Here is a 22891-nt window from a genome sequence, read left to right on the forward strand (position 1 = left end):
GTAATAATGAGCGTGGAAAAGATGGAATTTGTGTTTATCTTACACTCAAATTAGTTTGCTATAAGCAATTTCCATGTGACAATTTAGAAAAAAAAGAATATATTGATATTGGATAATAGGCAAATACTTTTCCCAGCACTGTATACCTTGTATTGCCAAACATCCTTCAAGCATTATACACATATCACACATAAACATGATATATATCCTTAATTCTGTCAATATTGTGTTCTTGTGGGTTGCTAGCTACCAAACGTTTTGTAATTTCTCACACACATGTGAATATGTTCCCTGATCATAAATATAACCATAGATTTTGTAAACATAAGGCTGCTTTACACGTTTCGATTTCACGTGCGATCTCATTTGCGATCGCACCCGCCCCCATCGGTTGTGCGGCACGGGCAATTTTTAGAAGATTTTTAGAAAAAGAGCGACGTGTCAGCGATGAACGAGAAGGTGAGTAGTTCTGCTCGTTCAAAGCTGTCACACGCTACAATATCACTAACTATGCCAGATGTGCGTCACTTACCACGTGACCCCACCAACATCTCGTTAGATATATCGTAGCGTGTAAAGCCCGCTTTAGATTTACAATACAAAAAACTTAAGCTACTTTAATTACCTACTCACAGCGGGGGAAGGGAGGGGGGTGCAGGCAGAGACGGGGACATTAAAAATAAGAGTGTTATTAAAATGCCCTCAGAATAACAATTTTTGTCCATATTATGTCCTAATTAAGCATCATATGATATATGACCTTTACACCATCTGCTTTAATTTTCTATAATCACCCTACTGTCTACCATTATCAGCTATAACCGCCACACTGTCTGCCATTATCAGCTATAACCACCACAATGTCTGCCACTATCACCTATAACTGCCATAGTGTCTGCCATTATCACCTATAACTGCCATAGTGTCTGCCATTATCACCTATAACTGCCATAGTGTCTGCCATTATCACCTATAACTGCCATAGTGTCTGCCATTATCACCTATAACTGCCATAGTGTCTGCCACTATCACCTATAACTGCCATAGTGTCTGCCATTATCACCTATAACTGCCATAGTGTCTGCCATTATCACCTATAACTGCCATAGTGTCTGCCATTATCACCTATAACTGCCATAGTGTCTGCCATTATCACCTATAACTGCCATAGTGTCTGCCATTATCACCTATAACTGCCATAGTGTCTGCCATTATCACCTATAACTGCCATAGTGTCTGCCACTATCACCTATAACTGCCATAGTGTCTGCCATTATCACCTATAACTGCCATAGTGTCTGCCATTATCACCTATAACTGCCATAGTGTCTGCCATTATCACCTATAACTGCCATAGTGTCTGCCACTATCACCTATAACTGCCATAGTGTCTGCCATTATCACCTATAACTGCCATAGTGTCTGCCATTATCACCTATAACTGCCATAGTGTCTGCCATTATCACCTATAACTGCCATAGTGTCTGCCATTATCACCTATAACTGCCATAGTGTCTGCCATTATCACCTATAACTGCCATAGTGTCTGCCATTATCACCTATAACTGCCATAGTGTCTGCCACTATCACCTATAACTGCCATAGTGTCTGCCATTATCACCTATAACTGCCATAGTGTCTGCCATTATCACCTATAACTGCCATAGTGTCTGCCATTATCACCTATAACTGCCATAGTGTCTGCCATTATCACCTATAACTGCCATAGTGTCTGCCATTATCAGCTATAACTGCCATAGTGTCTGCCATTATCACCTATAACTGCCATAGTGTCTGCCATTATCACCTATAACTGCCATAGTGTCTGCCATTATCACCTATAACTGCCATAGTGTCTGCCACTATCACCTATAACTGCCATAGTGTCTGCCATTATCACCTATAACTGCCATAGTGTCTGCCATTATCACCTATAACTGCCATAGTGTCTGCCATTATCACCTATAACTGCCATAGTGTCTGCCATTATCACCTATAACTGCCATAGTGTCTGCCATTATCACCTATAACTGCCATAGTGTCTGCCATTATCACCTATAACTGCCATAGTGTCTGCCACTATCACCTATAACTGCCATAGTGTCTGCCATTATCACCTATAACTGCCATAGTGTCTGCCATTATCAGCTATAACTGCCACACTGTCTGCCATTATCAGCTATAACCACCACAATGTCTGCCACTATCACCTATAACTGCCATAGTGTCTGCCATTATCACCTATAACTGCCATAGTGTCTGCCATTATCAGCTATAACTGCCACACTGTCTGCCATTATCAGCTATAACCACCACAATGTCTGCCACTATCACCTATAACTGCCATAGTGTCTGCCATTATCACCTATAACTGCCATAGTGTCTGCCATTATCAGCTATAACTGCCACACTGTCTGCCATTATCAGCTATAACCACCACAATGTCTGCCACTATCACCTATAACTGCCATAGTGTCTGCCATTATCACCTATAACTGCCATAGTGTCTGCCACTATCACCTATAACTGCCATAGTGTCTGCCATTATCACCTATAACTGCCATAGTGTCTGCCATTATCAGCTATAACTGGCATACTGTCTGCCATTATCACCTATAACTGCCATACTGTCTGCCATTATCACCTATAACTGCCATAGTGTCTGCCATTATCACCTATAACTGCCATAGTGTCTGCCATTATCAGCTATAACTGGCATACTGTCTACCATTATCACCTATAACTGCCATAGTGTCTGCCACTATCACCTATAACTGCCATAGTGTCTGCCATTATCACCTATAACTGCCATAGTGTCTGCCATTATCAGCTATAACTGGCATACTGTCTGCCATTATCACCTATAACTGCCATACTGTCTGCCATTATCACCTATAACTGCCATAGTGTCTGCCATTATCAGCTATAACTGGCATACTGTCTACCATTATCATCTATAACCGCCACACTGTCTGCCATTATCAGCTATAACCACCACAATGCCTGCCATTATCAGCTTTAACCACCACAATGTCTGCCATTATCACCTATAACTGCCATACTGTCTGCCATTATCAGCTATAACTGGCATACTGTCTGCCATTATCACCTATAACTGCCACACTGTCTGCCATTATCACCTATAACTGCCATAGTGTCTGCCATTATCAGCTATAACTGGCATACTGTCTGCCATTAGCAGCTACAACCAGCACACTGACTGCCAGGACCCAAACACCACCTTTTCCCCCCTAGAAAGACACCACACAGTTCTTTATAAGTTAAATTACTTTTATTTTCACTTATGGAGAGGCATAGGGAAAAAACACTCTCATCTTTTACTTTGGCATAAATTATGGTCGCAGCTTTCAAATTAGGCATTACCAGCCAACACCATGGGGTTTTGGAAATTTTCCGCCACCGGCCGTCCAGTGCGGGTATTTCACCACCACTTTTCCTACCCCTTCCGCTGCTGCGACTTAACACAGAGACACTCCACAAAAACTCATATAAACAAAAGGGAGGGAGGGTGGGAAACAGGTCCGGGTCCAGGAACAGAGAGACCGGAAGCGGGCAGCGCAGTGACATATATCCGGGAAGGAGCAGAACATACCACAGGAGCCGGGGGTAGCTGGTGAGTCTTTCCAGGGGGAGAAACCACCTAAAATTAGCATAGGGGGCCTGCAGTCAGGTGGCAGCATCTCAAATTTTGGCTGCAGTGCCCCTCAGACTGCCAGGACCCAAACACCACCTTTTCCCCCCTAGAAAGACACCACACAGTTCTTTATAAGTTAAATTACTTTTATTTTCACTTATGGAGAGGCATAGGGAAAAAACACTCTCATCTTTTACTTTGGCATAAATTATGGTCGCAGCTTTCAAATTAGGCATTACCAGCCAACACCATGGGGTTTTGGGAAATTTTCCGCCACCGGCCGTCCGGTGCGGGTATTTCACCACCACTTTTCCTACCCCTTCCGCCAAGGAGCAGCACAGCGCTAGCAAGCTACGACTCCCCCCAAAAACCACAGTACCTGAGCCATCTCCTCGCACATTCCCACTATCAACCCATCCGAAACCGCATCATTGAAGATGCACCCGCTCCCTCATAAGGACAGCAAAGTTAATACCTTCCAGCTGGCGGTACCACACCAATTTTTTTATTTTTTTTTTATATATATATATTTTACACAATCAACTTAGGTAGGCACTTTTTGCCCGTGCACCAAGGAAAGCCCCGTAACACATCCTTCCTTGGATACGTTCCACTATGAGCTGAAAATCACCTCTGGCTGACCCATCTTAAATTAGGAAAATAACAGGGAAAGTTGTACCATCTCTGACCGGATGAGGGTACGAGGCGAAGCGCAGCTAGTTGGCAGGAGACCAGATCTGTGACACCTACTTGGGTCACCAAGTCAACTGTAGAGGGCGGCTCACCAATCCTGAACACTTCAGGTAGCGCACTCAGCTAAACAAGCCCCCGGCAACTTCTCCAATCACCACCCAGGTCAATGGAAACCAGGACCGACCGCCAGGGTGAGGATCAGCTTCTCCCGCTACCCGAAAAGTATGGGCATGACCTAAGCTCGAACACTAGGCCAACTGACATCTGAAAAAGGAAACATTGTCAGAAAGGAAAACTCTCAAAACCAGCAAAATTCTCATAACCAGCAGACCCTCTTCCCCTCGGGGTGGATTTCACAAAACCACACGTACATTGTTTTTTGTTGTTTTTTTTTTAAAAAAAAAACAAAAAAAAACAAACACGGCACGAACGTCCCTCAAAAATGCAGTTGCATTGTAGACCCCTTCCCATTGAAATCATGTTCATACACACTTGCCCCAAAGCCTCAGGAGCGCCCCAGTTTTGGAAGGGGAGGGAGGGGGTGTTTACAACTTAGGTACTGCAGCTGGCGAACCCATAATAAACAGCCATCACCGTATTACCTCCAAAAATTGCCCGCTAAATATAGGAAAAAATCTTCATGGTTAAACATGCTCCATGTCACCCCAGTTCGTCTAAGGGCCATCACTAACACCCTCGGGCATACCCACCAGGGGTGGGGGAAAAAGAACCCAAACTGTGAAGGAAGAACAAGCTTGACTAGATAGACCTAGGTCTTTCTTCAACCATGTGACTTATGCTTTAAGGACAGATCCGCAATGGGCATAACCGCCCAGCCCAGTACCTTTTATTAGGTCAACAAACAGCTAGGAAGTATTAGTCCTCCTAACATCCACCCACTTGCCGCTAATCCACCACCTTTCCATACCGTGAGTCCCACTAGGCCTTAGTCACGCAGGTCTAATTCCGCAACTAAAAAATTGGCGAGGCAAAACCCCATACCATTTTGCTCACTACAGGCAAAACCGGTGCTCGTTGGTGAAGTATAATCACTAAATACTGCCGGTTATATATTAGCAAGGGATCGCTTAAAAATCATCAGGCTCTTCACCCACCTGATAAACCCCACTCGCTGCATACCTTACCATAGGCCCATTATGTCTGTGTTGTAACGGGAGGCCGGATCATCGGCCTCCTTTCACTGGGAATACCACTACGAATTTAAGGAATCAAAACCTTGGTCCTGCCAGCGGACGGAGTTAACGAAGATACCTGGGATTGGAAAAGCAATAGGGGGTAAAACAATGCTATCACGACAACTAAATACCTGTACTGACTATAACCTTTCATTGGCTGATGTGCATTCTAAAAACCAAAAAGCCTAATCAGCCCACTTACTGATGAGGGAAGTTGTAAACGGGTGGTTTTTTCCCAAGCTTGGTAAACCAACTGGTAATACCACTTTTGGAGTCTTCACTCACCCCCTTTTCCAACTCCAACCTATTTGGGGGAAAGTCACTGCTAGGGGGTAGGTTTCTTGAAACATGGCCCCTAGGCCAAGCATACTGACTTTTTTTTTTTTTTTTAAAAAAACCCTGTTGTGTTGAAAACAAGCCCAAGAACAGCTGGACCTGCTGCTGTTAAATACACCACACAACGACTTGACCGTTCCTGCTCTTGGAGCGAATGTAGCCGTGGAAACTTAAAGAAAAAATTCAGCTACACCATCAGTTCCTCCTTTTCAGGTGCCTGATTCCATGTAGCGGAAAATAAAGTTTAATGTTTCCGCACCTAGGATTGGACCAATGTACCAATACCGGGTAACGTGACCCTGCCGCTTAGTCATACACTGGGCAGCCTAGGAAAGGCGCCTTGGAAACAATAACAGCAATAGAAAATGACCTTACCCGCACAGTTGAGGTTCATACCTGTGGATCCGAAGGGGCTGAAAGATGACAACCTCCATACAATGAGTAATAGCCAATAAAAATTATTTCCATGCGGCAAAACCTTCCAAAATAAAAGGCAAACCCAAAGGAAGGGGATTTTTTTTTTTTTTTTATTCATAATAGGTGCTTCAAATAATGAAGCTACTTGGCACCCTCTATAGTATAGTATTAGAATGATTGCTGTCTGATAAAACATTGGAAAACACTTGTCAGTTGTACACACCTGAGACCAAAACTAAAAGTGTTTTTTTTTTTGAGAATATTCATGTGGACGTAGTTGCTCAGGGAATATTAGTGAGCATAATTATGCAATTACATAAAAAATGCCAATTTTCACATCTCACATGTTCATTTTCGTCTGTTAAAATAAAACTCCACCAAGTACGAAAATGCACAGAAATACACTTTGCTATTACCATAAAAATTATCAGTGACCAACATAACTCCCATCTTTTCAGCTACAGCGCTAAGTTAGAGTGTATAACAAGGGGGGGGGGAGATCCTGTGATCCCAACATATTGTAACCCTTCTACATACCTCCCAACCGTCCCGGATTCTGCGGGACTTGCACGATTTATCAGGGCTGTCCCGCACTCCCGCGGCTCACAGCTGATGTCCCGGCTCCTCCCCTCAGTGGAGTGAATAAATTAAATTAAATTATCATCGGCTCTGGATTTTCAGGGCGGCCGGGACTCGAACTCGTGGAGCTGTGAGTCATTGTTTCAAAGGCAGCAGCTTTACCACTGAGCTACTGCCTCTATTGAAACGAATAGGAAGATTTTGTTATCTTGACCTATATACTGCAGGGGAGACACCAGAAGCAGATTATTCAGCTGCAAAGATGGATGGAGGGATGGATGAATGGAGGGATAGAGGGAGGGATAGAGGGAGGGATAGAGGGAGGGATAGAGGGAGGGATAGAGGGAGGGATAGAGGGAGGGATAGAGGGAGGGATGGATGGATGATAGAGGGATGAATGGAGGGATAGAGGCAGGGATGGATGGATGATAGAGGGATGAATGGAGGGATAGAGGGAGGGATGAATGGAGGGATAGAGGCAGGGATAGATGGATGATAGAGGGATGAATGGGGGGATGAATGGAGGGATAGAGGGAGGGATGGATGGATGATAGAGGGATGAATGGAGGGATAGAAGGATGGAGGGATAGAGGGATGAATGGAGGGATAGAGGGAGGGATGAATGGAGGGATAGAGGGATGAATGGAGGGATAGAGGCAGGGATGGATGGATGATAGAGGGATGAATTGAGGGATGAATGGAGGGATAGAGGGAGGGATGGATGGATGATAGAGGGATGAATGGAGGGATGAATGGAGGGATAGAAGGAGGGATGAATGGAGGGATAGAGGGATGAAAGGAGGGATAGAGGGAGGGATGAATGGATGATAGAGGGATGAATGGAGGGATAGAGGGAGGGATGGATGGATAATAGAGGGATGAATGGAGGGATGAATGGAGGGATAGAAGGAGGGATGAATGGAGGGATAGAGGGATGAATGGAGGGATAGAGGGAGGGATGAATGGAGGGATAGAGGGATGAATGGAGGGATAGAGGCAGGGATGGATGGATGATAGAGGGATGAAATGAGGGATGAATGGAGGGATAGAGGGATGAAAGGAGGGATAGAGGAAGGGATGGATGATAGAGGGATGAATGGAGGGATAAATGGAGGTATAGAGGGAGGGATGGATGCATGGATGATAGAGGGATGAATGGAGGGATAGAGGGATGGATGGATGGATGATAGAGGAATGAATGTTGGGATAGAGGGAGGGATAGAGGGAGGGATGGATGGATGATAAAGGGATGAATGGAGGGATAGAGGGAGGGATGAATAGAGGGATGGATGGATGATAGAGGGATGAATGGAGGGATGAATGGAGGGATAGAGGGAGGGATGGATGGATGGATGAATGGAGGGATGAATGGAGGGATAGAGGGAGGGATAGAGGGATGAATGGAGGGATGAATGGAGGGATGAATGGAGAGATAGAGGGAGGGATAGAGGGAGGGATGGATGATAGTGGGATGGATGGATGATAGAGGGATGGATGATAGAGGGATATATAGATACACGACAGATAATAGATAGATAGAGATACAATCATAGATAGATAGAGGGATAGAATCATAGATAGCTAGATAGATAGATAGATAGAGAGATAGAATCATAGATAGATAGATAGATAGAGAGGGTGGGATAGAGGGAGGGATAGAGGGAGAGATGGATGGATGATAGAGGGATGAATGGAGGGATAGAGGCAGGGATGGATGGATGATAGAGGGATGAATGGAGGGATAGAGGGAGGGATGAATGGAGGGATAGAGGCAGGGATAGATGGATGATAGAGGGATGAATGGAGGGATGAATGGAGGGATAGAGGGAGGGATGGATGGATGATAGAGGGATGAATGGAGGGATAGAAGGATGGAGGGATAGAGGGATGAATGGAGGGATAGAGGGAGGGATGAATGGAGGGATAGAGGGATGAATGGAGGGATAGAGGCAGGGATGGATGGATGATAGAGGGATGAATTGAGGGATGAATGGAGGGATAGAGGGAGGGATGGATGGATGATAGAGGGATGAATGGAGGGATGAATGGAGGGATAGAAGGAGGGATGAATGGAGGGATAGAGGGATGAAAGGAGGGATAGAGGGAGGGATGAATGGATGATAGAGGGATGAATGAAGGGATGAATGGAGAGATAGAGGGAGGGATGGATGGATGATAGAGGGATGAATTGAGGGATGAATGGAGGGATAGAGGGAGGGATGGATGGATGATAGAGGGATGAATGGAGGGATGAATGGAGGGATAGAAGGAGGGATGAATGGAGAGATAGAGGGATGAAAGGAGGGATAGAGGGATGAAAGGAGGGATAGAGGGAGGGATGAATGGATGATAGAGGGATGAATGAAGGGATGAATGGAGGGATAGAGGGAGGGATGGATGGATGATAGAGGGATGAATGGAGGGATGAATGGAGGGATAGAAGGAGGGATGAATGGGGGGATAGAGGGATGAAAGGAGGGATAGAGGGAGGGATGGATGGATGGATGATAGAGGGATGAATGGAGGGATAGAAGGATGGAGGGATAGAGGGATGAATGGAGGGATAGAGGGAGGGATGAATGGAGGGATAGAGGGATGAAAGGAGGGATAGAGGGAGGGATGAATGGATGATAGAGGGATGAATGGAGGGATAGAGGGAGGGATGGATGGATAATAGAGGGATGAATGGAGGGATGAATGGAGGGATAGAAGGAGGGATGAATGGAGGGATAGAGGGATGAATGGAGGGATAGAGGGAGGGATGAATGGAGGGATAGAGGGATGAATGGAGGGATAGAGGCAGGGATGGATGGATGATAGAGGGATGAATTGAGGGATGAATGGAGGGATAGAGGGAGGAATGGATGGATGATAGAGGGATGAATGGAGGGATGAATAGAGGGATAGAAGGAGGGATGAATGGAGGGATAGAGGGATGAAAGGAGGGATAGAGGGAGGGATGAATGGATGATAGAGGGATGAATGAAGGGATGAATGGAGGGATAGAGCGAGGGATGGATGGATGATAGAGGGATGAATGGAGGGATGAATGGAGGGATAGAAGGAGGGATGAATGGAGGGATAGAGGGATGAAAGGAGGGATAGAGGGAGGGAGGGATGGATGGATGATAGAGGGATGAATGGAGGGATAGAAGGATGGAGGGATAGAGGGATGAATGGAGGGATAGAGGGAGGGATGAATGGAGGGATAGAGGGATGAATGGAGGGATAGAGGCAGGGATGGATGGATGATAGAGGGATGAATTGAGGGATGAATGGAGGGATAGAGGGAGGGATGGATGGATGATAGAGGGATGAATGGAGGGATGAATGGAGGGATAGAAGGAGGGATGAATGGAGGGATAGAGGGATGAAAGGAGGGATAGAGGGATGAAAGGAGGGATAGAGGGAGGGATGAATGGATGATAGAGGGATGAATGAAGGGATGAATGGAGGGATAGAGGGAGGGATGGATGGATGATAGAGGGATGAATGGAGGGATGAATGGAGGGATAGAAGGAGGGATGAATGGGGGGATAGAGGGATGAAAGGAGGGATAGAGGGAGGGATGGATGGATGGATGATAGAGGGATGAATGGAGGGATAGAAGGATGGAGGGATAGAGGGATGAATGGAGGGATAGAGGGAGGGATGAATGGAGGGATAGAGGGATGAAAGGAGGGATAGAGGGAGGGATGAATGGATGATAGAGGGATGAATGGAGGGATAGAGGGGGGGATGGATGGATAATAGAGGGATGAATGGAGGGATGAATGGAGGGATAGAAGGAGGGATGAATGGAGGGATAGAGGGATGAATGGAGGGATAGAGGGAGGGATGAATGGAGGGATAGAGGGATGAATGGAGGGATAGAGGCAGGGATGGATGGATGATAGAGGGATGAATTGAGGGATGAATGGAGGGATAGAGGGAGGAATGGATGGATGATAGAGGGATGAATGGAGGGATGAATAGAGGGATAGAAGGAGGGATGAATGGAGGGATAGAGGGATGAAAGGAGGGATAGAGGGAGGGATGAATGGATGATAGAGGGATGAATGAAGGGATGAATGGAGGGATAGAGGGAGGGATGGATGGATGATAGAGGGATGAATGGAGGGATGAATGGAGGGATAGAAGGAGGGATGAATGGAGGGATAGAGGGATGAAAGGAGGGATAGAGGGAGGGATGGATGGATGATAGAGGGATGAATGGAGGGATAGAAGGATGGAGGGATAGAGGGATGAATGGAGGGATAGAGGGAGGGATGAATGGAGGGATAGAGGGATGAATGGAGGGATAGAGGCAGGGATGGATGGATGATAGAGGGATGAATTGAGGGATGAATGGAGGGATAGAGGGAGGGATGGATGGATGATAGAGGGATGAATGGAGGGATGAATGGAGGGATAGAAGGAGGGATGAATGGAGGGATAGAGGGATGAAAGGAAGGATAGAGGGAGGGATGAATGGATGATAGAGGGATGAATGAAGGGATGAATGGAGGGATAGAGGGAGGGATGGATGGATGATAGAGGGATGAATTGAGGGATGAATGGAGGGATAGAGGGAGGGATGGATGGATGATAGAGGGATGAATGGAGGGATGAATGGAGGGATAGAAGGAGGGATGAATGGAGGGATAGAGGGATGAAAGGAGGGATAGAGGGATGAAAGGAGGGATAGAGGGAGGGATGAATGGATGATAGAGGGATGAATGAAGGGATGAATGGAGGGATAGAGGGAGGGATGGATGGATGATAGAGGGATGAATGGAGGGATGAATGGAGGGATAGAAGGAGGGATGAATGGAGGGATAGAGGGATGAATGGAGGGATAGAGGGAGCAATGAATGGAGGGATAGAGGGATGAATGGAGGGATAGAGGCAGGGATGGATGGATGATAGAGGGATGAATTGAGGGATGAATGGAGGGATAGAGGGAGGAATGGATGGATAATAGAGGGATGAATGGAGAGATGAATGGAGGGATAGAAGGAGGGATGAATGGAGGGATAGAGGGATGAAAGGAGGGATAGAGGGAGGGATGGATGATAGAGGGATGAATGGAGGGATAAATGGAGGGATAGAGGGAGGGATGGATGCATGGATGATAGAGGGATGAATGGAGGGATAGAGGGATGAATGGATGGATGATAGAGGGATGAATGGAGGGATGAATGGAGGGATAGAAGGAGGGATGAATGGAGGGATAGAGGGATGAAAGGAGGGATAGAGGGATGAAAGGAGGGATAGAGGGAGGGATGAATGGATGATAGAGGGATGAATGAAGGGATGAATGGAGGGATAGAGGGAGGGATGGATGGATGATAGAGGGATGAATGGAGGGATGAATGGAGGGATAGAAGGAGGGATGAATGGGGGGATAGAGGGATGAAAGGAGGGATAGAGGGAGGGATGGATGGATGGATGATAGAGGGATGAATGGAGGGATAGAAGGATGGAGGGATAGAGGGATGAATGGAGGGATAGAGGGAGGGATGAATGGAGGGATAGAGGGATGAAAGGAGGGATAGAGGGAGGGATGAATGGATGATAGAGGGATGAATGGAGGGATAGAGGGAGGGATGGATGGATAATAGAGGGATGAATGGAGGGATGAATGGAGGGATAGAAGGAGGGATGAATGGAGGGATAGAGGGATGAATGGAGGGATAGAGGGAGGGATGAATGGAGGGATAGAGGGATGAATGGAGGGATAGAGGCAGGGATGGATGGATGATAGAGGGATGAATTGAGGGATGAATGGAGGGATAGAGGGAGGAATGGATGGATGATAGAGGGATGAATGGAGGGATGAATAGAGGGATAGAAGGAGGGATGAATGGAGGGATAGAGGGATGAAAGGAGGGATAGAGGGAGGGATGAATGGATGATAGAGGGATGAATGAAGGGATGAATGGAGGGATAGAGCGAGGGATGGATGGATGATAGAGGGATGAATGGAGGGATGAATGGAGGGATAGAAGGAGGGATGAATGGAGGGATAGAGGGATGAAAGGAGGGATAGAGGGAGGGAGGGATGGATGGATGATAGAGGGATGAATGGAGGGATAGAAGGATGGAGGGATAGAGGGATGAATGGAGGGATAGAGGGAGGGATGAATGGAGGGATAGAGGGATGAATGGAGGGATAGAGGCAGGGATGGATGGATGATAGAGGGATGAATTGAGGGATGAATGGAGGGATAGAGGGAGGGATGGATGGATGATAGAGGGATGAATGGAGGGATGAATGGAGGGATAGAAGGAGGGATGAATGGAGGGATAGAGGGATGAAAGGAGGGATAGAGGGATGAAAGGAGGGATAGAGGGAGGGATGAATGGATGATAGAGGGATGAATGAAGGGATGAATGGAGGGATAGAGGGAGGGATGGATGGATGATAGAGGGATGAATGGAGGGATGAATGGAGGGATAGAAGGAGGGATGAATGGGGGGATAGAGGGATGAAAGGAGGGATAGAGGGAGGGATGGATGGATGGATGATAGAGGGATGAATGGAGGGATAGAAGGATGGAGGGATAGAGGGATGAATGGAGGGATAGAGGGAGGGATGAATGGAGGGATAGAGGGATGAAAGGAGGGATAGAGGGAGGGATGAATGGATGATAGAGGGATGAATGGAGGGATAGAGGGGGGGATGGATGGATAATAGAGGGATGAATGGAGGGATGAATGGAGGGATAGAAGGAGGGATGAATGGAGGGATAGAGGGATGAATGGAGGGATAGAGGGAGGGATGAATGGAGGGATAGAGGGATGAATGGAGGGATAGAGGCAGGGATGGATGGATGATAGAGGGATGAATTGAGGGATGAATGGAGGGATAGAGGGAGGAATGGATGGATGATAGAGGGATGAATGGAGGGATGAATAGAGGGATAGAAGGAGGGATGAATGGAGGGATAGAGGGATGAAAGGAGGGATAGAGGGAGGGATGAATGGATGATAGAGGGATGAATGAAGGGATGAATGGAGGGATAGAGGGAGGGATGGATGGATGATAGAGGGATGAATGGAGGGATGAATGGAGGGATAGAAGGAGGGATGAATGGAGGGATAGAGGGATGAAAGGAGGGATAGAGGGAGGGATGGATGGATGATAGAGGGATGAATGGAGGGATAGAAGGATGGAGGGATAGAGGGATGAATGGAGGGATAGAGGGAGGGATGAATGGAGGGATAGAGGGATGAATGGAGGGATAGAGGCAGGGATGGATGGATGATAGAGGGATGAATTGAGGGATGAATGGAGGGATAGAGGGAGGGATGGATGGATGATAGAGGGATGAATGGAGGGATGAATGGAGGGATAGAAGGAGGGATGAATGGAGGGATAGAGGGATGAAAGGAAGGATAGAGGGAGGGATGAATGGATGATAGAGGGATGAATGAAGGGATGAATGGAGGGATAGAGGGAGGGATGGATGGATGATAGAGGGATGAATTGAGGGATGAATGGAGGGATAGAGGGAGGGATGGATGGATGATAGAGGGATGAATGGAGGGATGAATGGAGGGATAGAAGGAGGGATGAATGGAGGGATAGAGGGATGAAAGGAGGGATAGAGGGATGAAAGGAGGGATAGAGGGAGGGATGAATGGATGATAGAGGGATGAATGAAGGGATGAATGGAGGGATAGAGGGAGGGATGGATGGATGATAGAGGGATGAATGGAGGGATGAATGGAGGGATAGAAGGAGGGATGAATGGAGGGATAGAGGGATGAATGGAGGGATAGAGGGAGCAATGAATGGAGGGATAGAGGGATGAATGGAGGGATAGAGGCAGGGATGGATGGATGATAGAGGGATGAATTGAGGGATGAATGGAGGGATAGAGGGAGGAATGGATGGATAATAGAGGGATGAATGGAGAGATGAATGGAGGGATAGAAGGAGGGATGAATGGAGGGATAGAGGGATGAAAGGAGGGATAGAGGGAGGGATGGATGATAGAGGGATGAATGGAGGGATAAATGGAGGGATAGAGGGAGGGATGGATGCATGGATGATAGAGGGATGAATGGAGGGATAGAGGGATGAATGGATGGATGATAGAGGGATGAATGGAGGGATGAATGGAGGGATAGAAGGAGGGATGAATGGAGGGATAGAGGGATGAATGGAGGGATAGAGGGAGGGATGAATGGAGGGATAGAGGGATGAATGGAGGGATAGAGGCAGGGATGGATGGATGATAGAGGGATGAATTGAGGGATGAATGGAGGGATAGAGGGAGGAATGGATGGATGATAGAGGGATGAATGGAGGGATGAATGGAGGGATAGAAGGAGGGATGAATGGAGGGATAGAGGGATGAAAGGAGGGATAGAGGGAGGGATGAATGGATGATAGAGGGATGAATGGAGGGATAGAGGGAGGGATGGATGGATGATAGAGGGATGAATGGAGGGAAGAATGGAGGGATAGAAGGAGGAATGAATGGAGGGATAGAGGGATGAAAGGAGGGATAGAGGGAGGGATGGATGATAGAGGGATGAATGGAGGGATAAATGGAGGTATAGAGGGAGGGATGGATGCATGGATGATAGAGGGATGAATGGAGGGATAGAGGGATGGATGGATGGATGATAGAGGAATGAATGGAGGGATAGAGGGAGGGATAGAGGGAGGGATGGATGGATGATAGAGGGATGAATGGAGGGATAGAGGGAGGGATGAATAGAGGGATGGATGGATGATAGAGGGATGAATGGAGGGATGAATGGAGGGATAGAGGGAGGGATGGATGGATGGATGAATGGAGGGATGAATGGAGGGATAGAGGGAGGGATAGAGGGATGAATGGAGGGATGAATGGAGGGATGAATGGAGAGATAGAGGGAGGGATAGAGGGAGGGATGGATGATAGTGGGATGGATGGATGATAGAGGGATGGATGATAGAGGGATATATAGATACACGACAGATAATAGATAGATAGAGATAGAATCATAGATAGATAGAGGGATAGAATCATAGATAGCTAGATAGATAGATAGATAGAGAGATAGAATCATAGATAGATAGATAGATAGATAGATAGAGAGATAGAATCATAGATAGATAGAGGGATAGAGATAGATAGATAGATAGATAGATAGATAGATAGATAGATAGATAGATAAATACTGTATCTCAATGTTGGTGAAAGAGTCAGATTCATTTGTTCCCATAAAACTACTATAAAGAAATGAGGAAAAAAATACGAATACAATTTTTTTTTTTTTTATCTTCACCACCTTGGATTCAAACCAGCAACGTTCAAAACTTGTGTCCAGCAACCTCCTGGCTTTCCTAGCTGCTCTAGCTGTTGAGCCACTAGGATTGATGATGTCAGAGGGAGGATTTCACATAAATGAAACCAACAATGCAGCCTCTTACACAGCAGATTACATAAGACACAGCTACATTGTACAGAGCAGCATCTCTATCTCCTGTATTCTGGAGGGAGAGGAAAAGAGGATTTTTTTTCTTCTAATAAAGTTACTAAAAATAATAAAAAAAAATAGAATAATGTAATTTTATTGCACTTTTTTATAAAATAATAAACATCACAAATCAGCAAATAACATGGACATATTTGGTGTCCCTGTAATCGTAATCACCTGAACAACACAGCGATCAGGTTATTTATGGGGATCGGTAAATGGCGGGGAAAAAAAAGGCGCAATTTATTATTTTTCTTTATTAAAACCCATAAAAAATGGAATAAAAATGGATCACTTATGCCGTGTTCACACATAGCGTAAATGCGGCATTTTTTCTGCAGGTGTCCGCGCCACGAGTGCAATAACAATGTTCTCTGATTATTGCGTGTTTGCGGTATTTTTTATGCATTGTTCCCCTTATTTGATACATGTTTGTTGCTGATGTGAATCCTGAAGCTTATAAAGAAAGAAACACCAAATCCGCACAGTTCAGCGGCGTCTTTCCACGCACCAGGGGCGGAGATTTCAGGACGTCTCATCCACTTTGCTTGGACAATTAGTCCATATTCACATGTAGTGTAAATGCTGCATTTTTTTCTGCTGTTTCTTTGCACATTTATTCTGCTGTGTTTTAATTGTCCAAGTAAAGTGGATGTGATTCCATGAAAAGACGCCGCTGAATTCTGCGGTTTTCGGGGGGGGGGGGGTTTCTCTGGAGGTTTCTATGTGGAGCTTAAAAAATGTAGGAAAAAGCTTCTCTGTACGATAAAAACACTTAAAAACGCAGATTCACATCTGAACCAAAAAAACAGAGAAGATTGTTATTGTGTACTTTGGTGCAGACAGAAACAAAAAGAAACAGAATTTATGCAACGTGTGAACACGGATTGATAGGCACAAATAAGCACCATGTCATATAGTGACACATAGAAATATAAAAAAATTCTGACTGCTATAAATATGAATGAACAGTCCGGGGCATCTGCTGAATGACCCTTACTGCTAAATGGGTGTGGCTAGGGGTGTGGCTAGGGGCGTGGCCAAAATTTGCCGCGGCGCACTGCGCGCGCCGCATACTTTGTCCCTCTTTCCTTTCTTGAAAAGTTGGGAGGTATGCTTCTATAAATCACTTGATAGGCCACATCTAAAATCTGGGATCCAGTTTGGGCTTGGATTTTTTTTTTTTTATATATAAAAAAGGCGGTGGGTGGGCATTCTGAAATTAGTCGGTTCAAGGAGACAACTAGATTGCAAGGAATGGAGGAGATCTCATTTATATGCATAAATACGTGTGTGGTCAATATAAAGAACTGAAACATTACATCCTCCGCAGCTAAATGGGAAGGGTTGTTTACAGTTAAGCGGGCTTTACACGCTGCGACATCGCTAATGCGGAGTCGTTGGGGTCACGGATTTTGTCACGCACATCCGGCCGCATTAGCGATGCCGTTGCGTGTGACACCGATAAGCGATTTTGCATCATTGCAAAACCGTGCAAAATCGCTAATCGGCGACACGGGGGTCCATTCTCAATTATCGTTACTGCAGCAGTAACGAAGTTGTTCCTCGTTCCTGCGGCAGCACACATCGCTGCGTGTGACGCCGCAGGAACGAGGAAGCTCTCCCTACCTGCCTCCCGGCCGCTATGAGGAAGGAAGGAGGTGGGCGGGATGTTACGTCCCGCTCATCTCTGCCCCTCCGCTGCTATTGGGCGGCAGTTCAGTGACGTTTCAGTGACGTCGCTGTGACGCCGCACGGACCGCCCCCTTAGAAAGGAGGCGGTTCGCCGGTCACAGCGACGTTGCCGGACAGGTAAGTATGTGTGACGGGTCTGGGCGATGTTGTGCGGCACGGGCAGCGATATGCCCGTGTCGCGCAACAGATGGGGGCGGGTACCCAAACTAGCGATATCGGGACCGATATCGCAGTGTGTAAAGTAGCCTTTAGAGCAGTAAGACTGTGGAATGCCGACCACAAGAGGTAGTAATGGCAGATACTATAACGCCTTTATCAATGGGTGTATGATGTCCTCAGTACACCTATAGTGTCGGTCACACATAACTTAATTACAGAATGTTGAATAGGGAGGAAAACCTGTTGCCTGGTGACATCACGTGACCCCCCCAGGGCGCTTATTCCACCCCGCAATGCCACGTAATGGTACTTGCCAGATTGTGCAGGATAAAAGGGGGCGGCCGGACTCCGGATGTCCCTGCCCAATTCCAACAGCACTCCGCTGTCCAGGCCAATGAACACTCAGATGCTCATCATCCCGCCGCGGGACCTCACCAGGGGTTAATCTGAAGAAAAAGTGGCTCTAAATCTACATGTGACTCATGACGCCCGGGGCCCCAATGCCCGTGCATATCCCCAGGTGGGGGGGACAGAGTCCGATCCAAGCCGCTACCCACAGAAGGGTAGTTGGGGGCCCAGATGACCCCTAGCTCCTTCATGACTAGCAGCTTTTTTTTTTTTTTTATTTATAATTTATTTATTTAATTTATTTATTTATTTTATTTATAATTTATTTATTTAATTTATTTATTTTTTATTTATAATTTATTTATTTATTTTTATAATTTATTTATTTATTTATTTATTTTATTTATAATTTATTTATTTTATTTATTTATTTATTTATTTTATTTATAATTTATTTATTTAATTTATTTATTTTTTATTTATAATTTATTTATTTATTTTTATAATTTATTTATTTATTTATTTTTTTATTTATAATTTATTTATTTAATTTATTTATTTTTTTATTTATAATTTATTTATTTATTTTTTATAATTTTTTTTTTTTAACTTGTCTGGGGATACCAATAGGGGATGGGTGGCTTCTGCTGACTTCTGCAGTCAGCACATACACCAATGCAGCACCTGCAATCCGAGCTGCATCAGAGGCTGTGCCCATCCGCAGCCTGCCCCCGCATTCTCCCCGCTCCCCTGTACTGGCTGTGACAGGGCAGCGGTGACAGGGCGGTGGAGGGAGCAGGGGCACGGGGTTTGTTATTCCCACAAGTCCGGCGGGTCCTCCGCTGCAGCACTTCCACCTGCGCTGCATCAGGGACCGCGCCGGCTCACAGCCTGCACTCGCACCCACCGCTGGCGGAGGCAGGGCGGCGGGTGGGCGGCGCCATAATCAAAAAAGTGCTCTTTTCACACTGAGGGGCGGGCTCCAGCTGACCGGCGGGCGGGTAGTTCACTCAGAACGCCGCTCGCCGGCATACCTAGCTGGAGCCTCAGCAGGGAGGAAGCCACTCACAACTAACAGCCCTGTGAGTAGGACGCTTCCTTCCCTGCTGATGGGGGATTTGTGACAGACGTCTTGCACAGGCGGACCGGCGGGCGGGTATTTCCCTGAAAACACCGCTCGCCGGCACATGTCACCTGTGCCTCGGCAGGGAGGGAGCCGCTCACAGCTAAAGCGCCGTGGGCAAAACTCTTCCCTCCCTGCTGATAGCTCTCTTACCGCCCTCCAAAGCGGGTACACGCCACCGGCCGCCCAAACAGGTCCGGGTCCAGGAACAGAGAGACCGGAAGCTGGGCAGCGCAGTGACATATATCCGGGAAGGAGCAGGACATACCACAGGAGCCGGGGGTAGCTGGTGAGTCTTTCCAGGGGCAGAAACCACCTAAAATTAGCATAGGGGGTCTGCAGTCAGGTGGCAGCATCTCAAATTTTGGCTGCAGTGCCCCTCAGTCTGCCATTATCAGCTATAACCGCCACACTGTCTGCCATTATCCGCTATAACCACCACACTGTCTGCCATTATCACCTATAACTGCCATAGAGTCTGCCATTATCAGCTATAACTGGCATACTGTCTGCCATTATCAGCTACAACCAGCACACTATCTGCCATTAGAATCTACAACCAGCACACTATCTGCCATTAGAATCTACAACCAGCACACTGTCTGCCATTATCAGCTATAACCAGCACACTGTCTGCCATTAGCAGCTATAACTGGCATACTGTCTGCCATTATCAGCTTCAACCGCCACACTGTCTGCCATTATCACCTATAACTGCCATAGAGTCTGCCATTATCAGCTATAACTGGCACACTGTCTGCCATTATCAGCTACAACCAGCACACTGTCTGCCATTAGCAGCTATAACCAGCACACTGTCTGCCATTAGCAGCTACAACCAGCACACTGTCTGCCATTAGCAGCTACAACCAGCACACTGTCTGCCATTAGCAGCTATAACTGGCATACTGTCTGCCATTATCAGCTTCAACCGCCACACTGTCTGCCATTATCAGCTATAACTGGCATACTGTCTGCCATTATCACCTATAACTGCCACACTGTCTGCCATTATCCGCTATAACCACCACACTGTCTGCCATTATCACCTATAACTGCCATAGAGTCTGCCATTATCAGCTATAACTGGCATACTGTCTGCCATTATCACCTATAACTGCCATACTGTCTGCCATTATCAGCTATAACTGGCATACTGTCTGCCATTATCAGCTACAACCAGCACACTGTCTGCCATTAGCAGCTATAAATGGCATACTGTCTGCCATTATCAGCTATAACTGCCACACTGTCTGCCATTATCAGCTATAACTGGCATACTGTCTGCCATTATCAGCTACAACCAGCACACTGTCTGCCATTAGCAGCTATAAATGGCATACTGTCTGCCATTATCACCTATAACTGCCACACTGTCTGCCATTATCAGCTATAACTGCCATACTCTCTGCCATTATCAGCTATAATCACCCCACAGTCTGCCATTATCAGCTATAACTGCCATACTCTCTGCCATTATCAGCTATAATCACCCCACAGTCTGCCATTATCAGCTATAACCGTCACACTGTCTGCCATTATCAGCTTTAACCACCACAATGTCTGCCATTATCAGCTATAATCGCCACACTGTCTGCCATTATCAGCTATAACTGCCCACGGCCTATACCACGGCTGTCCCCTCTCCCCTGTTTTCCCTTACACTCTCTATATCTCTGTGCCGCCCCTGTGAAAGCAGCTGAGCTGCTAGGATCCGGGTTTGCTGTGGCTCGAGGGTCTTCGGACCCGGGGGTCGTGCGGCCACTCAAATGTAAGGGGGGTATTTACAGGGGACTTAATGTATAGTTCGTGACGCCACCCGTGGTGTTTGGTAAGTTGGGGAGTACCGCCACTGGGAGTACCTGGGGTGATGAAGTGGGGCAGCAAGGTGTTGTAACCCTCCATGGGTAGAGGGGATGCCCTGAAACTCGGTGTAGGGGTTTCGTGGGGTGCAGGGGTCACTTTCGTACTCACTCAGTTCATAAGCAGACACTGACAACAGGGTAAACCAAGTCTCTGGGTACCGCTGCCACTGAAGGGAGCTCGTCCGGGTCCCGCCCCCAATGGTGCTGCCTGGTGATCCGTGACCTGCCTCCTGGCACTTAGGGGTACTTTGCACGTTGCGACATCGCTACTGCGATATCGGCGGGGTCAAATCGAAAGTGACGCACATCCACCACCAGTAACGACGTCGCAACGTGTAAAGCCAAGATACACCGATAAACGATCGCAAAAGCATCGTAAATCGGTGATCTGTGCAGTGTCTGTCATTTCCATAATTTCACTGCAGCGACAGGTACGATGTTGTTCCTTGTTCCTGCAGCAGCACACATCGCTGTGTATGAAGCCGCAGGAGCGAGGAACATCTCCTTACCTGCGTCCCGCCTGCAATGAGGAAGGAAGGAGGTGGGCGGGATATTTACGTCCCGCTCATCTCCGCCCCTCCGCTTCTATTGGCTGCCTGCCGTGTGAGGTCGCTGTGACGTCGCACGGCCCGCCCCCTTAGGAAGGAAGCAGGTCGCCGGCCAGAGCGACGTCGCAGGGCAAGTAAGTGCGTGTGAAGCTGCCGTAGCGATATTGTTCGCTACGGCAGCTATCATAAGATGTCACATGTGCGACGGGGGCGGGTACTATCGCGCTCGGCTTCACTATCATCGGCTAGCGATGTTGCAGCATGCAAAGTACCCCTTAATTTGACTTCAACTTGATGGCCCGGTAGCATGGAACTAGCCGGGCCCCGCTCCCTACTATGGCTAAGTATGGGAGCTTTCTCTCAGGGCTCACACTTGGGATTTTCTGGACCTTTTTTGAATTTGGAAAGTCCTATCCCCCTCATTGAGCTAATGCCCCGATTCTGGAGCAGGTGGGAACAGATCATAAAGGTTCCGTTCTCCTCAGGTAAATTATCGAGTTGCCTGAAGCTACTCCCCGACCTAGAGTCCGTGTACCCCGTCGTACCTTCGAACCCGGACCGGTGATAGTGCTAGGCTGCCAGCTGTCCTCCTCAACAGGTCCAGGCACCTCGCCACAATTTCCCTGCTACTGGGGGTCCGACTCCTCTAGGCCCAGACCACCGTCTGCAACCTAGACAGTTCCTTCAGGAGTCACCACTCCCGACTTCTTCTGAGCTCCTCACAGCTCGAAGGCTACTTCCCAATCTCTCTCCTTCAACTCTCAGGCTCTCTTTCTCTCTGACTACACTCCTCCCCTCCCCTCCCTGACCTCCCAGGT

The sequence above is a fragment of the Anomaloglossus baeobatrachus genome, chromosome 10, assembly GCF_048569485.1.
Source record: "Anomaloglossus baeobatrachus isolate aAnoBae1 chromosome 10, aAnoBae1.hap1, whole genome shotgun sequence".
Taxonomy (NCBI): Eukaryota; Metazoa; Chordata; class Amphibia; order Anura; family Aromobatidae; genus Anomaloglossus; species Anomaloglossus baeobatrachus.